Source organism: Leptonychotes weddellii, chromosome 5 (assembly GCF_054177405.1).
Source record: "Leptonychotes weddellii isolate Sample4059 chromosome 5, ASM5417740v2, whole genome shotgun sequence".
NCBI lineage: Eukaryota > Metazoa > Chordata > Mammalia > Carnivora > Phocidae > Leptonychotes > Leptonychotes weddellii.
Window position 1 is genome coordinate 54063286 of NC_138373.1, and position 11837 is coordinate 54075122.

At 37.9% G+C, this 11837-nt stretch overlaps 1 pseudogene; it reads left to right on the top strand.

The window, feature by feature from the left end:
- The first annotated feature begins 4539 nt into the window (after positions 1–4539).
- Positions 4540–5589, top strand: LOC102732239 (L-lactate dehydrogenase A chain pseudogene; annotated as a pseudogene).
- Positions 5590–11837: the final 6248 nt, after the last annotated feature.

Here is an 11837-nt window from a genome sequence, read left to right on the forward strand (position 1 = left end):
TGGGTGTTATGCACAAACAATGAATCATGGAACACTACATCAAAAACTAATGATGTAATGTATGGTGATTAACGTAACAATAAAAAATTTAAAAATAAATAAATAAATTCAGTTCAGTAAAGTTTAAAATAAAATGTGTTGCAGCACATAAGTATAAAAATAAAAAAGACAGGTAATGGAAGAATGGGAAAGATTTCTTAAAACCTGTTCATGGGAATTTCACAACACAACTACAAATTATCTCTCTAAACCTCCCCTGTTTCCCCAGCACCAGAATCATATCTCCCCCCCCTTGAATGACTTCATATATAGCCAAACAAAACTCATGATACTTTCCCATAAATACTCTGCCTTTTCCTATCATATCACTGCATCCTCCTCCTCACTCATACTTGACCATTCCTCTCTCTGCTACATTAATGATCACTGAATTCAAAATTTTCAGTCAAAACTCTATTATTTCATGAAGCTAGTTAGCTGTACTTCTGTTCTCCTAAATATCATCACTCCAACATGTATTTTAGTTAACTTAACTACACACTGGGATTATGGGAAAGGGAGAGATGGCTTCTTAGAGAAGGTGGAATTTGAATTGACTTAGAATGAGTAAAATACTTAATAAGTAGATATTGGAGATATTCCAGTTAACATCCCCACCGTTACCACCACTACCATCATCATTGCTAATACTTGTTCCATTTTTACCATGAGCCAAACACTGCTCTAAGCAGTCTATATGCATTATTTCATTTAATTCTCGTGGCAACATTATGAGGTAATATTATTTGTTCCATTTTATTGATGCATACACAGAGGCACTCATAAAGAAACTTGTTCAAGATTGCTCAACTACTAAGCAGTAGATCGAAGTGTGAAACACAGAGGCTATGCTTGTAAATACTATGCTACAATGCATAAAGAATTGGTTGAGCTGTCCACACTACGCAAAGCAATCTAAAGATTCAATACAATCTCTATCAAAATACCAAAGTATTTTTCACAAAACTATAAGAAATAATACTAAAATTTGTATGGAACCACAAAAGACCCCAAATAGCCAAGCAGTATTGAGAATGTAGAACAAAGCTGGAGGTATCCCAATCCCAGATTTCAAGATACACGACAAAGCTCTAGTAATCAAGACAGGATGGTACTGGCACAAAAACAGACACACAGATCAATGGAACAGAAAAGAGAGCCCAGAAATGAACCTGTGCTTATATGATCAATCAATCTATGGCAAAGGAGGCAAGAATACACAATACAGAAAAGACAGTCTCTTCAATAAATGGTGCTGGGGAAACTGCACAGCCACATGCAGAATTAAACTGCATACACCATACACAAAATTAAACTCAAAATGGATTAAGGACCTAAATGTGAGACCTAAAATCAGAAAACTCATAGAAGAAAACATAAGCACTAATCTATTTGATATTGGCTATAGTAACATTTTTCTAGACATGTATCCTCAGGCAAAGGAAATGAAAGGAAAAATAAACTATTGGGATTACATCAAAATTAAAAATCTTTTACAGAGCAAAGAAGCCATCAACAAAACAAGGCAACCTACTGACTGGGAGAAGATACTTGCAAGGGGTTATTTCCAAAATACATAAAGAACTCATACAACTTGACACCAAAAAAACCCAAATAATAATCCAATTAAAAATAGAGGACTTGAACAGACATTTTTCCAAAGAAGACACAAAGATGGGGCGCCTGGGTCACTCAGTCGTTGGGTGTCTGCCTTCAGCTCAGGTCATGATCCCAGGGTCCTGGGATTGCGCTCCGCATTGGGCTCCCTGCTCAGCAGGAAGCCTGCTTCTCCCTCTCCACTCCCCCTGCTTGTGTTCCCTCTCTTGCTGTTTCTCTCTCTCCGTCAAATAAATAAATAAAATCTTAAAAAAAAAAAAAAAGAAGACACAAAGATGGCCAACAGACACATGAAAAGATGCTCCTCATCAGGGAAATGTAAATCAAAATTACAATGAGATATCACCTTATACCTGTCAGAATGGCTAGAATAAAAAAGACAAATAATGAAAAGCATTGGCAAGGATGTGGAGAAAAACAAACCACTGTGCACTGCTGTTGGAAATGTAAATTGATGCAGCCATGTGGAAAACAGTATGGTGGTTCCTCAAAAAAATTAAAAATAGAAATACCGTATGATCCAGTAAGCCCACTACTGGGTATGGACCAAATAAAAAAGAAATATGAAAAGATATATGCACCCTATGTTAATCACAGCATTATTTACAATAGCCAAGATACGGGAGCAACCCGTGTCCATAGATAGATGAATGGATAAAGAAGATATGATATATATATGTCATAAAAATTATTAGGCATAAAAAGAGTGAATATTAGTCATAAAAAGTGTGAGATCTTGCCATCTGCAACAACATAAATGGACATAGAGGGTATTTTAAAGTGAATTAGGTCAGAGAAAGACAAATACTGTATGATTTCACTTATATGTGGAATTTAAAAAACATAGCAAATGAACAAACAAACAAAAAGCAGAAACAGAGCCATAAATACAGAGAACAAACTGGTGGTTGCCAGGGGAGAGCAGGTACAAAATGAGGTGAAAGGGAGTGAGAGATTCAGGCTTCCAGTTATGGAATGAATAAGTCACAGGAATAAAAGATACAGCATAGGGAATATAGCCAATGGTATTGTAATTGTGTTGTATGGGGACAGATGGTAGCTACACCTGTGGTGAGCACAGCATAATGTATAAACTTGTTGAATCACTATGCTGTACACCTGAAACTAATGTAACATTGTGTCAACTATACTTCAATTTAAAAAAAAAAGAAGAAAAGGAAAAAAAATAATTTCCTAAGTCTTTTCCTTCCTTCCATTTTTCAGGTTCTTTTTCAAAATCCTTCCATTCATGAAGTATTTTTCTAAGTTCCTGGGGAAAACACACACACACACACACACACACACAGAATTGATTGAGCTAACAATAGCAGATAAGGGGAAACACGCAGTGTTTGAAGAAAAGCCACTGATTAATATGACTGCACACTAATAAAAATGTTCAGTCTCTATAAAGATAAAATCAGGTCAGATTATGAAAGGCCTTGAATTCTCTCACGAAATTTGCTTTTATAGAAGTTATTCTACAGATAATGGAGAGCTATCAAAGGTTTTTTAGTAGATAAATGGTATAAAATCTGGCTTTAAGGTATGTAAGTTTGGGGACAGTGAGTAGGATCTATAGATAATGGGAATTCAGCAGAAAATACCAGTAAGAATTTAGCCTTCAGCTTAATTTCAATCAATGCAGATTCTGAAACAATGTAACCTATGGCACCCTCAACAAACATGAAGAAATAAGAACTCAATTCATCATGGGCCAGTAGGTATATAATAATAGTGACTCTTGCTAACTTTATGAAATTATTATTGTCCAAATCTCCTCCTTCCATGGCATACATATTTAATGTACAGTCTCCTCTAATGTGTTTATCAGCTGCATATTTATTAAGTAAAGACAAAGATACTCAATATGTTTGCCCCGCATAAATTTTCTTCCTCTACTCCAAGCAAGTTACAATCAGCAGGCAAAGCAATATCGAAAGGGGCTGAGAAAGAACAATGAAAGATGTGTGAATTATGTGTATAATTGAGTATAATTAAATCCTTTTGCTGAGAGAAATGGAGGTGTAACAGTTACTCACACTTTTTAGCTGCTCTTATCAAGCCCCCAGTAGAAACCTTGGAAGGAAGCTGCAAAAGGTATAAATTCTGCACTGGGCAACCCTGCTCAAGTTCAACTCTGAAGTGGCTCAGACCACTTACTGTGCATACTTTCCAGTCCTTGTTTGTGATATAGCTATGATACTAAAACTTGATTGTGGTTAATTAGCTTAACCTATTAAATTACTGAGTTGTTTAATAAGACATAGTTTGGTTAATATTTTGGCAGCAAATCAAAAAGTATACCCTATATATTATCTGGATTTCTCATCCTTCCCTTCAAAATCAAACGTACTTTTCCACAAAACCTCCAACTATCCCAAAAATGAAGTTTATTTCAGAACTTTAAATTCCCTGTTTACTTGATTCAGGAAGTTGCTGTGTTCATTACCTTGGCGGGGGGAGGGGGGGTACATTTTTCAGCTACTGCAGCCCAGTGTTCATACCAAGAGCTTATGCTGCTTAGAATTTGGCATTTCCCTGGGTATTACTGACCTCTTTTTACAGCTGTAAAAGCAGACAATGTATTGGTTCCTAGGCCAAAAATCACTTTGTCTATGCATCATGGTGTAGAAGTGTGGAGTCTTGATCAAACACTAGCCCATGGTTCTTGAAGAGGAATTTGGTTTTGCTCACAGATAACCCTGCCTACAAGCTCAAGCCAAGGTGGGGTGGCACTTCATCTGAGTAACCAACTGCTTAAACCTCTCACCTTTCATAATAGATATGTAGATAGGACAGAGTACCAAGAGCCACTGCCACCAAGTCCAGACCCAATACCACATGCCACCAATGCCCACCAAGCATACACTGCCAATTCCTTTTGGTTCTAAGTCCAATATGGCAACTCTTCATTATCAACTGATTCAGAATCTTCTTAAGGAAGACCATACCACCAGAATAAGATTACAGTTGTCGGGGTTGGTGCTGTTGACATCTTAATGAAGGACTTGGCAGATGAACTTGCTCTTGTTGATGTCATGGAAGACAAACTGAAGGGAAAGATGATGGATCTCCAACATAGCAGCCTTTTCCTTAGAACACCAAAAAAACTGTCTCTGGCAAAGGCTATAACTTGTCTGCAAACTCTAAGCTGGTTATTATCACAGCTGGGGCATGTCAGCAAGAGGGAGAAAGCCATCCTAATTTGATCCAGCATAATGTGAACATCTTTAAATTCAACATTCTTAATATTGTAAAATATAGTTCAAACTGCAAGTTGCTTGTTGTTCCCAGTCCAGTGGATATCTTGACCTATGCAGCTTAGAAGATAAGTAGCTTTCCCAAAAACTGTGTTATTGGAAGTGGTTGCAATCTGGATTCAGCCTGGTTCCATTACCTAATGGGGGAGAGGATGGGAGTTCACCCATTAAGCTGTCATGGGTGGGTCCTTGGGGAGCATGGAGACTCTAGTGTGCCTGTATGGAGTAGAATAAATGTTGCTGGTGTCTCCCTGAAGAATCTTCACCCCGACTTAGGCACTGATGCAGATAAGGAATAGTGGAAAGAGGTTCACAAACAGGTGGCTGACAGTGCCTATGAGGTGATCAAACTGAAAGGATAGCCATCCTGGGCCACTGGACTGTCTATGACAGATTTGGCAGAAAGTATAACGAAGAACCTTAGGTGGGCGCATCCCATTTCCACAATGATTAAGGATCTCTACAGAATCAAAGATGATGTCTTCTTTAGTGTTCCTTGCATCCTGGGACAGAATGGAATCTCAAATATTGTGAAGGTGAATCTGACCCCTGAGGAAGAGGCCCTTTTGAAGAACAATGCAGACACACTTTGGGGGATCCAAAAAGAGCTGCAGTGTTAAAGTTTTCTAATGTACTACTTCACTGTCTAGACGACAACAGGATTTTAGTTGGAGGCTGTGTGTATTGTCCTTATTATCTGATCTGTTACTCAAGTAGTAATATTAAGAGGGCCAAGGGAAAAAATACCAATTTCCTAAAGTTACAAATAGGAATGGTTCACAAAACCCTGCAGCTATATCCTGATCCTGGATGATCCCTATCTCGGGCCATTCTAAATTGGTTCATGTAAAATAGTTCGACCACCTCAGAGGCACCACTGCCAATGTCACGTATGTTGTGGTTGCTCTTCAAACCAGATGTGTATTTACTGCATGTTATAGAACTTCTGGTTTCTCCACTCAGTATGCCAATCTGACTTTTTTTTTCCTCCAGTCAATCACATCTTCGGATCTACTAGATAAATTCAATATTGCATGTGTCGTGCATAGCTCTTCTAAAGGATCTTATTTTGTATACTATATGTGTCAGAATATGGTATACATTGCAATATAATGTAAAAAGAAAGATCCACCTATAAACAATGCAACCAAGTGTCATACCAACTAAAATACCAAATAAACTTTGAAGAGTGAAAAAAAAAAAAAGAAACAGATATGACATCCACAAGTGTTACTGATGCTATGAATATGTCTTTAATCAGCAGCCACTGCTTTAAAGCTCTTCCCAGAGAGTACAGCTTTGACTCACCCATTCAGATAGTACTTTTGTGAATGCTTCTTCCCTACTCCCCATGTTTCCTTCCAGTAGAAGAATCTCAATGAGAAAACATCTTGGCTTTTCTCTGCCCTAGTTAGCTAATCTTACTGGAGAATCTGGAAGAAGAAACTGAGTACGAATAAGCTAGACTCCTTCACTTTCACTTGGGAAAAGAGTAAATATTCTCTATCTCTCCTAAGACCTTTGTGAAGGGCCTTCCCTGCTCTAGTGCTGCCTGATACTGTGTAGATGTGTCAGTCTGTTTCTGGGGTTCAGCAGTGGAGCTTGCCCACTTGCTTAACACTTAGAAGCCACATTTTCCAAAATCAGCCATATAAGTAATGAAGGTGATATTTGCAACCTCCATCTGCTAACTGATATATTTTATTTTTCAGTCAATTGGGAATGTTTCATAAAAAATGTATCTTTATTGGGCCCCAGCTAACACCCAACAACTACTGAGTCCAATGGAAAAAAATTTAATTTAATAAAGGCCGACTCCCACGCCATCGATTCATTCTTTGAGGTTGAAAAGTTCTAGCCTAGTGTCACTTACACCAATGTACAGGTAGAGCATATTAAAATGAACCTTCCCAGAATTGCCTTCACTGAGTCAGACATTAATGTTGGTTTTTACTGGAAGTCATTATGAAAAAGGGCTGTGTAAAATAACATATGTATCTACTGATTGTTAAAAACATTATCTGTTACATGTCTGTTGCTCAACGTCTCACTTGTTTATCCCATGTGGAATTTTTACTTCAGAATTTAGAAGCAGGAGAATATTGTCTTTACTCTAAAACTGGTATGCTTACTCAGCAAGGTAAAGATAACTGTGTAACCTATGATAATTCTCTCTTTTGATTTCACTAGCAGGAAATCCCTGAGCCAGAGTAGTGCTCAGGCACAGGAATTATAATAGCCAATATGAACAGCATTCTTGCTTCATTCTCTTCATAGTTCCAGTATCTAATTTCCATTTTAAAAACCTGCACACAATCAGTTTTGTAGGCCATCCCATAGTCTTTAGAATATAAATAAATACAGTTAAAATAATATAGCAAAATTAAAGCAAACAATTTCTAGTTTCCAGTCCAGCATGTAAGGAGCTTGAAAGTCATCACCCCTGACCTCGCAATAAGAAAAATGCTGGACAAACTAAAAATCAACTGTTCTTCTTAGATCCCCCATAGGACTGAGGTCCCTGCCGTCCCCATCTCTCAACTGAACAGACAGATGGTTAGATACAGACAATCACAATTTATCAAAGCAGAATCCCAGGAACAGAAACGTCCACAAGGACCAGTACCAGAATGGGAAAACTTAATCTGTAATTGATGAATTGCTGGAGGCTGAGTGAAGGAAAGTTTGAGAGTTAAAAATCATGGGGGGAGTGGGGCGCCTGGGTGGCTCAGTTGTTAAGCGTCTGCCTTGGGCTCGGTCCTGGGATTGAGCCTCGTGTCAGGCTCCATGCTCAGCGAGAAGTCTGCTTCTCCCTCTCCCCCACTTGTGTTCCCTCTCTCGCTGTGTCTCTCTCTGTCAAATAAATAAAATCTTTTTAAAAAATAAAATAAAATAAAAATCATAGGGTGATCCAGTTTTAGGGAGGCCTCCATACTTTTTGTGAGTTTTACTTCCAAGAGCCTTACCAGACTCTCAGTGAAGATTGGAGAGAAATCTCCTCTTGCTTCAGGCAAACAACAGCCACTTTGAAGTAGGCCTAGACAATTCTGTTCTTCTTTTCACAAGGCCTGCCCTCAAGATAAGCTATTGTACCAGAGCCTAACTAACTAGGTTTTAATCGGTCTAACCAATGCAGGAGAAGGGAAGTAACTCCAGCCAACTCTAGCCTTTCTATCTCACCTAAAGAGGAAACAAACAAAAAAACCCAACAACCACAACAAAATCCAAAACCAAGAAGATCACAACCAGAGGCACAGACTCTCTAAAAGACTGACACCTAATCATAGGACTAGAGAATGCTTCCCCCTCCCCTAAACAGCTTATCACCTCATTGGCAGGGCCTCTGTATAGTAACAGGGGGATACAACGAAAAGAACTGTGTGTCCTAGATCTTATTTAAGAAAAAGTTTCTAGGGAAACCCAAGGAAAACAGCAGAGACAAAAACAAGGACACCAGAGGAAATTTTTTGCCTGTGACACATACGGCCACAGCAAGAAGTAAACACAGCCTAACCCCTAGCCACATAACCATAAAACCTCATGTTAGGGGCCTATTTACCTTAGTTCCTTTTTTACAGTACATCATGTCTGGCTTTCAACCAAAATTGTTTTAAGAGACAGAACAGGCACCAAAACCAAACTCAGATATGGCAGAGATGTTGGAATGATCAGAATGGAAATGAAAACAACTATCATTATATGCTAAGAGTTCCAATGGAAAAAGTGGGCATGATGCAAGAACATGGTTAATGTAAGCAGAGAGATGGAGACTCAAACCAAGAATCAAAAGGACATGCTGGAAATCAGAAACACCATAATAGAGGGCGCCTGGGTGGCTCAGTTGGTTAAGTGACTGCCTTCGGCTCAGGTCGTGATCCTGGAGTCCTGGGATCGAGTCCCACATCGGGCTCCCTGCTCAGCAGGGAGTCCGCTTCTCCCTCTGACCCTCCTCCCTCTCATGCTCTCTGTCTCTCATTCTCTCTCTCGCAAATAAATAAAATCTTAAAAAAAAAAATTAAAAAAAAAAAAAAAAGAAACACCATAATAGAATTCAAGACTGCCTCTGATGGGCTCATCAATGGACTGGACACGACTGAGGAAAGAATCAATGATCCTGAAGAAATGTTAATAGAAACTTCTAAAATTGAAATGCAATGAGAAAAATAAATCAAAAAGACAGAGCAGACTATCCAACAACTGTGAGACAATTATAAAATGTATAACATATGCATAATGGGAAAATGAAAGAGAAGAAGAGAGAAAAGAACTGAAGAAATATTTGAAGCAATAATGACCAAGAGTTTCCAAAATTAATGACAGACACTAAACCACAGACCCAGGGAGCTCAGATAACAGCAAGCGGGATAAATACCAAAAAGTCTACACTTTGGCATATATGCAAACCACAGAAAAATAAAGACAAAGAGAAAAATTTGAAAGATGCCAAAAGGGGGGAAAACCTTACTATGAAAGAACAAATAGAAGAATGTCATTCTTTTTCATTGCAATTTCTCTTTAGAAACCATGCAAACAAGAAGAGAGTGAAATATTTAAAGAAAAAATGCCACCAATCTAGAATTCTGTATCTAGTGAAATTATCCTGTAAAATTTGGAATATGGTTCCAGTCTCATCAGAATTTCAATGTCCTGATAGTGCAGCAGCCTTTGTATACCTCAGGAATTATGTAATGGCTTAAAGAGTGGCTGTACTGATCACTCCCTTCTTTGAGCCTTCCATAAGGAGGAAATTTCTACATGCTTGCTTTAAAAAATAACTTCTTTGCTGAACTGAAATAAAGAGTTGTCTGTTTCTAGAAGAAACATTTTAGGGACTTCAGTACCAACCAAGTAGCAGTATGCTTTCGCATCTAGCAGGCTAACTAAGGAAAAGAGAAAAGACATAAACTACTAATGTCAGAAATGAAAGAGGAGCTGATCTTTGATCCCATGGACATAAAACAGACAATGAAAAAATTATGCCCACAATTTGGTAATACAGATGAAATGGACCAAAATCTTAAATGATGCAATCTACCAAAACTCATCAAGGAGAAAAATGTGAACTATATCTACTAAAGAAATTGAATTAATAATTAATGCCTGTCAAAACAGAAAGTATCAGGCCCAGATGAATTCACTGGTGAATTCTACCAAACATTTATGGAAGGAATTATAACAATTCTCTACAATCTCTTCCAGAAAATAAAGCAGAAGGAATATTTTCTAACTTATTCTATGAAGCCAGCATTACCTTAATAACAAAACCAGACAAAGACATCATGAAAAAGGAGAATTATAAACCAATATTTTTCATGAATACAAATATAAAAATCCTCAACAAAACAGATTGCAAATTGATTCCTCTCAGGTATAAAAAGAATTATACCCCACAACCAAGTGGTATTTATGCTGGGTATGTAGAGCTGGTTCAACATTTGAAAAATCAATGAATGCTTCATCAGCACCCACTTCAGCTTTAGCCTTTCTGACAAGGTGCCCACTGGGTGGAGAGCCCAGGCAGCTCATGCCTGCCACAGCTCCAGCCAGGCAGCAGAAGTCCCCAAGCACACACAGTCTACATGGAAAATGATCATACACAAGACCATTCCTTCAAGTTTAGGAGAAGTAGCTGTTCTGCCTAATCAATAGAAACAAACAGAGAAAGTCAAGCAAAATGGGGAGACAAAAGAATATGCTCCAAAAGAAAGAACAAGACAAAAACCTGAAAAAGCACTAAATGAAACAGAGATTAGCAATATGCCTGATAGGAATTTTAAAGTAATGATCATAAAGATGCTCATCAAGCTGGAGAGGAGAGTGGATGAACTCAGTGAGACCTTCAGTAGAGATAGAAAGTATTAAAAAGAACCAATCAGAGTTGAAGAATTCAAATAACTGAAATAAAAAAACACTAGAGGGAATCAATAGCAGACTAGCAGATACAGGAGAAACATCAGCAATCTGGAAGACAGGGTAATGGAAAGCATTTAAGCTGAACAGCAAAAAGAGAAAATAATTTTAAAAATGGGCCTAGGTTAAGGGATCTGTTGGATAACATCAAGTGAACAAACATTCACATTTTAAGGGTCCCAGAAGAGTACAAAAAGAGAGAGAAAGAGGTAGAAAACTTACTTAAATAAATCATAACTGAAAACTTCCCTAACCTAGGGAAGAAAATAGACTTTCAGGTCCAAGAAACACAGAAAGCTCCAAGGAAGATGAACCTAAGGAGGTCCACACCATGACGGAATAATTAAAATGTCAGCACCTGGGTGGCTCAGTCATTAAGCGTCTACCTTCGGCTCAGGTCATGATCCCAGGGTCCTGGGATCAAGCCCTGCATCAGTCTCCCTGCTTCGCGGGAAGCCTGCTTCTCCCACTCCCACTCTCCCTGCTTGTTTTCCCTCTCTCATTGTGTCTCTCTCTGTCAAATAAATAAAATCTAAAAAAGAATAATAATAATAATTAAAATGTCAAAGGTTAAAGATAAAGAGAGAATTTTAAAAGCAGCAAGAAAGAAGCAAAAAGTTACCTACCAGGGAAAACCTACGAGGCTATCAGCTGATTTTTCAGCAGAAATTTTGCAAGCAAGAAGAGAGTGGCATGATATATTCAAAGTACTGAAAGGGAAAAAATCTACAACCAAGAATACTCTACCAGGCAAGATTGTCATTCATATTTGAATAATAGAAAGATTTTCTCAGACAAACAAAAGATAAAGGAGTTTATCACCACTAAACCAGAAAGATTAAAGGGACTTCTTTAAGAGGTAGAAAAGAAATGGCCATAATTAGGTCTAAGAGAATTATGAATACAAAAACGTAAAATATGACAACATATACATAAAATATGGAGAAGGGAGGCAAAAAAGGGTTTTTTTTTAAGAATGTGTTTTGAACTTCAATGACCATCAAATTA